This window comes from Dipodomys merriami, unplaced genomic scaffold, assembly GCF_024711535.1.
Source record: "Dipodomys merriami isolate MVZ:Mamm:240054 unplaced genomic scaffold, mDipMer1.0.p SCAF_20, whole genome shotgun sequence".
NCBI lineage: Eukaryota > Metazoa > Chordata > Mammalia > Rodentia > Heteromyidae > Dipodomys > Dipodomys merriami.
The window spans coordinates 21,909,448-21,915,447 of record NW_027203382.1 but is presented as its reverse complement, the minus strand read 5'-3'; the positions used below and the strand labels follow the sequence as shown (position 1 = coordinate 21,915,447).

The 6,000-nt window shown below is 41.4% G+C and overlaps 1 protein-coding gene across 5 annotated transcripts in view; it reads left to right on the top strand.

Moving 5' to 3' along the window:
* The first annotated feature begins 872 nt into the window (after positions 1-872).
* Positions 873-6,000, top strand: part of LOC138832931 (poly(A) RNA polymerase GLD2) — a 45,010-nt gene continuing 39,882 nt past the window's right edge. Inside the window, exon 1 of one of the 5 annotated variants that reach the window (XM_070031200.1) lies at positions 873-925. The gene's annotated coding sequence lies outside the window, so the exon portion shown is untranslated. Of the gene's footprint in view, positions 1,227-1,439; positions 1,544-5,747; positions 5,828-6,000 lie in introns of those variants that run through there. The other 4 variants (XM_070031202.1, XM_070031198.1, XM_070031199.1 and 1 more) reach the window with 4 other exon arrangements.

The following is a 6,000-nucleotide window of genomic DNA, read 5'->3' as shown; positions in this document are numbered from 1 at the left end:
TCAAAAGGGAAATTAGAAAATGATGGGAAATAAAAAAAATGCAATATATCAAAGTATGTGGAATGCAGCTAAAAGCATTACAGGGTGACATCAAATGCCTATAGCAGAAAAGAGATCTCACAGCAATGACTTCAATTGAAAAACAAAAAGTTAAAACAGTTAAGAGCAGAGAAAGGAACTAAAACAAATCAGTGAATTAGAAACCAGACAATGGAGCAAATATAGCAGGCTTTGAGATCTGAGAATTTAAGATCTAAGAAGCTGATAAGCTGCTTGTCACGTTAGGGAAAAAAGGACATTTCTCATTTAGGAATGAGAGAGGTTCACATTTTTAATAGCAATTTTAAAAGGACAATATGGGACTATTAACACATTTACATCAATAAATTAGACAATCATCAGACATGTTCATAAACTAACTCAAGAAGCAGTGTGAACTAGAGAGTGCCAGCTGTTTCTAAGGGCAAGGTGAAGAGTCAGGGCTTCAGCTACTTCACAGTTTTTTGAATCCAAGTAGGTCAGTCGATTGGGGGGAAAAACCAAGTAAAATTTAATGATCCACCGAATTGTCAGGGAAGGAAATTGGTTAAGAAGTTTATTGGGGAGGACCCCCTCCTCAACCACGGGAACCACAGCAACTGCTCGCGCGCTCTCGCAAACGCGCACACGCACCCCACCGCCGAGGGCACGCCCCCCGACTGTTTCCGGCCTGCAGGACAGGCACAGAACCAGTCCAACTCTCGGCCTTCCTCTACCTCCCTCGTCGCCGCCCTCCTCCCTCGCGCCCACGGCTTTGCGCCTGCGCATTCTAACAAAACGGTGGAGGCGGCGGTGGCCGGAAGTGTGACCTTTCTCCCGCTGTCTTTCCCTTCCGGGGTCACGCGGATCTGGGTCTCTCTAGGAGGACTCTAACGCCGTCTCTCGGGTGACTTTTTGGTCTTCCGCTTTTTTTTTTTCTTTTTTCCTCCGCCGCCCCCAACCTTGCGCGCCCTCGCCGACCCTCCCTTTCTCGTGTCGCTCCTCCCCTGCCAGCCGCGCTCGGGCTGGACTGCGCCTGCCGCCGCTGGAGCTGGGCCTGGCCGTCCCGCGGTGCGGCCACCTCTTCCGCTTTGGGCTCCCAACGCCTGGCCGGGACCGAGCCCTGGGCCGCGGGGGTCCTCGGGCCTGGGGGCTCCCCGGTGGGCCGCGCCGACGGGGTCCGCTCGGTCCTTCTCCGCGGACAACTTGTGAGTTGGGGGTTTAGGAGAGGGAAGCCTCGGGGTAGGCCCCGGCCGGGGGCGGGGCGGCGGCGAAACTTTCCCGAAACTAGGGTTTGGTTGGGCCGGGGAGGATCGGGCCGGCTGCCGCCGGACCCCCCGGCCGCTCGCCGCTCCCGCGCCGCCGAGCTGTTGGGAGAAACTTAGCACCCCTTTCTAGTCTCGCTCCCTCTTCCTGCGGCCCGGGTTCCGCGCCGCCGCCGCCCCCCGGCGCTTCCTCCCTTCCCGAACGGGAAGATCGTCCGGGCGCTCCCGCAGGCTGTTCGCTAAGGCGTCGTCGATCTGAGGTAAATTCGCGGGAGGAGTCTTGGTTGGCTCTGCTGACTCTCACCCAGGCTTTTATTTAAATCTCTTAAGGTTCTTTAAAAAGAAACAGTCCCGGTCTTCCACTCGACCGGGAAAAGCACCCGGGGGGACGGACCGTCGGCTGAGTTGAACGCCCCTCTTTTCCCGTTCAGCTTTGGTAGACGGGATTCTCATGTCTGTCTCTTTGTATGTAAGAATTTAAAGGACTTTAGGTATCTCGTAACTTTTGTGCGTTTCAAAGCGCCCTGTCTGTTTCTTAAGTCTCCGATGAAAATAATAGTTGTTTAAATTTTCAGCTACCTTACCGGATAAGCGGAAAAGAAACCGAAACTGTAGAAGTCAAGCTGGGTTGGCAACTTGTTGTATATCGTGTTTGCTGTGTTGGTTTTTGTGAGGAAAGAAATTACGGTATTTATTTACAAAAGTAGTATGCTACCTGTCGTACAAACAGACTTAGTGACAAGTTATGTAACTACCACAATATATGTACTGCAGGGTTAAAAAAAATTACATGGATTAACGTGAGGTTCTTAATTTTTCCTGATTGTTAGCCAGTAATAGTGACATTACTTTCTTGGCGTAAATAGCCCCAGTTATGTGTGGCCTAGAAATGTACTGTAACACATAGGTTCCATGTGAAACAGGTTATTTATTATATCAATAATATGGAGCATTCAGTGGGACCCGTGCAGCTAGATTCTTCGTAACACTTGAGTAGGATTTGTTTATTTATTTACTTATTTCTTTGTTTGCACGGGTACTAGAACTCAGGACAGCGTGCCTTTTTTGCTCTGGGCTGGTACTATGCTGCTGGAGTTACACTTCTGCTTCTGGCTTTTTGCTAGTTAAATGGAGATAAGAGTCCCAGGGGTTTGTCTGTATGGGCTGGCTTTGAAAGGCAGATCCTCAGATCTCAGCCTCCTGAATAGGTAGGATTTTTGGCCTGAGCCCCTGGAGCCCAGCTTGGAATTTTATTCTTAATAAATAAAATGGAACATCCTGTTTGAAACCTGAAGGTAGTTATGACAGAAAGTGAGCAGGATTTTAAAAAAATGAAGAAGATTTAGGGGACCTAAGGCATTGGGATGGAGTAGACAGATGACTTGATTTAGCCAATACAGTTCAGGTTTTTGTGTTAGTGTAGATTCTATTTTCCAAGTAATAGTGACGAAAAGTTATGTAATTTTGAGTGTTCTATAATTTTTGTAGGACAGGTCAAGTTGAGGACAAAAATTTCAGCTTGTAAATTATAGGGTCAAATATTGTGTCACTAGGGGTACTTTATAAATACTTTGCAAATACTCCATATTGTTCACGCATTGATTACAAATAAGCCTGTATAATTTCCTTTTGGGTTAAACTTACTCAAGAAGCAAACTTTAAGATTCTCTACTAAAAGCAGGAAGTAATATAATGGTCTGAAACACAGTTCAAATTTTACTTAGATTGTTTTTTTTTTTTTTAAGTGGGTACAAATTAAACAGTCTTGATATTTGAACTCAGGGCTTGGGCATTATCCCTGAGCTGCTTTTGCTCAAGGCTAGTACTCTACCACCTGAGCCACAGCAGCACTTTTGGCTTTTTCTGTGTATGTGGTACTGAGGAATTGAACCCAGGGCTTCATGCATGCTAGGCAAGCACTCTACCACTAAGCCACATACCCAGCCCCAAAGTCACGGTTTTTTTAAACCATTTTTTTATTAGGACATATTAATTATAGGGAGAATAAATTAATTGTGATATTTCTGTGCATGTATGGAACATACTCTAATCAAATTTATCTCCTGTATTACTTTCTCTAATTCTCCCCTTAAAACAATTTCATCAGGTTCTGTTGTTCTACTTGCATACACATCTATGAAGTACTTGGACATTCTCACCTTTCACTACCTTCCCTTATCCTAACTGGTAACCACTTCTAAGGGAAACCTGTTTTACATTCCAGTCATTATATAAAGAATGACTGGAATGTAAAACAGGTTTTACATCTAGTGAAGAGGCTTTTCACAAAGAATATTAATAAAATAGACATTTTGTCCAGTTTTGGTATATTAATATTTTTATTTGACCTTATTTTGTCAGACTATAATAGATGATCATTTTGGTGTCATTTTTGTCAAATGTATTAGGAAAAGGAATTGAAATTCAAGTGCTTTTGGTTTACTTTTGTTATCTGTAGGTGGTCATATAGGATCCCTATATTGGGGAACACTCAATGTCATTGGTTAAATTCCCTAGAGATAATTCTGTATTTTGAAAGCTGACCTAGTTAAGATGATTACTTAAGGGCCAGTCATCTGAGGAAAGCCTGACAGATTTTATTTCCCCAAACTGTCAGTGCTTCTTTGGGAATTTTGGATAGGTTAAACTGGATTATAACCATTCTGTACTTTTAAGCCTGGGCTAATTTGGCTATAGTTCTGGGCCACCAGGCACCTTATTACTTATACTTAATTTGGATGTGATAGTGCAATAGGATAGAAATAAGGTGAGGTTTGGGCCATTAGATCATTCTCAATCTTCAGGTCTGAATGCAGATAACACAGGACCTTTTTGGGTCCAGAGGAGAAGGAGCATATTATTTACAGGTCTAAATTAAAACACTTAGATTTTAAACTATGAACTGATTTAAATAGACATAAAATGGAACCTTTTTTTTTTCCCCTGAAAGTCACCCTCTACCTAGATTGGCCTTGAACTCAAGATCCTTCTACCTCAGCCTTACAAATGTCTCTGACTTAGCCTCACAAGTGCTAAGATTACAGACAAGTACCACGACACTCAGCTTTGAAACATTTTTTTTCTAAATATATTGCTTTGTTTTCTAAATATAAATTGGTACTGTTGCTTTGGTCTCTAATATCTGTATTCTAACAATGAGATAAGCAAAATTTGTTATAGCATATCAGTAACATTTTCTCATGAATTCTATCAAGTAGGAATTATGCTTTAAGGTCAGGGAAACAATAAAGAGTACTTAAGCTTTGTCTGAACCTTGGGCAAAGGGTAGAACAGCTAGTTAATTGCTAGCCTTGAATCTGGCAATCCATACTTATTGAGTGTACTTTCAATAAGGGATTTCTTAGATTACTGTTCAGTTCAAGATATATTTCCATTTCCTTTGAGCAGTGTATGTCAAGGATTAATGGGTTGGCTGATAGTGATTTTCTTCTTTAAAAAAAAATCTCTTATAACATGAAGAAAGGCCTCCTATAGAAAGTTGACACTTAACTTCCTAGATGTGTAGTGTTTTGTATCTGGCCCATTGAAATCTGGAATGAGATCTGATGATGGTCCCAGGATTCCAGTCCACAGTCTCTCTGTACCTTGGACTGAAGAATCTCACTGTCTTTGACCAACCTAAGGAATTTTAATCATACAGAAATAAAAATATAAGGAACAAAGTTTGTATGAGGGACTTGCTAAGTTCTCCATAGGTCTTTCTTATATATGTTAACTCTTGAGAGTTTTTCCAACATTCCTTGTCTCAGTCCCTAGAGACATAAATACATTAGTTCTTTTAACTGGCTAGGTGTTGAAACAATCATCTGTTAAAAGAGGGAAAAAGCTTCAGTGCTCATTTATTTGATTTAAATTTACTGTAAATGAAAGTTTAACACTTTGTATCCCATTTTATTCTCCATGTAAATATGTTACATAGTTAACATACAAAATGAAATATAATGATTTATAATGATATCAACTTTTTTGTTTACATCAGTGTGTTTTTTTTTTAAAGCTTTTTAATTGCATACATAACTTTTATTTTCACACCACTATAATTTCCACCACTGATGTATAAGTTCACTTAGGTATTTGAATCCAAGATGTAATATCTTTATTTCGTCTTCTTTAATATTGCTAGAGGTATCAGAAATTCTGTTCTATGTATGATACATGTTTAAGTATTTAGATAGTTCAGCTAACATGTGGTACTGAGGAGTCGAACCCAGGGCTTCATGGCATGCTATACAAGCACTCTACCACTGAGCCACATTCCCAGCCCTACATCAGTGTGTTTAATGAGCATATTATTATTATTATTATTATTATTATTATTTTGTCTTTGTCATTGGGCCTGAACCTGGCCTGGGCACTGTCCCTCAGCTCTTCAGCTCAAGGCAAACGCTCTACCACGTGGGTCACAGCGCCACTTCCGGCTTTTTCTGCTTATTTGGTGCTGAGGAATGGAACTCAGGGCCTCATGCATGCAAGACAAGCACTTTACCACTGAGCCACCTTCCCAGCCCACTGAGTATATTATTGTAAGAATCAAGTATATAAATTTTTGTTAATATTACCTTGTGAGTAATGTAAATTGAGTAATTCATTAGTTTAGTTTTGATTAACTGCTTTTCTGTATTTCTGTAATTTTTCTCTTGTTAGCAGAACTTTCTTTCAAATGCACCAGATATTGGAGGAGGCATGGTTTAAGTGG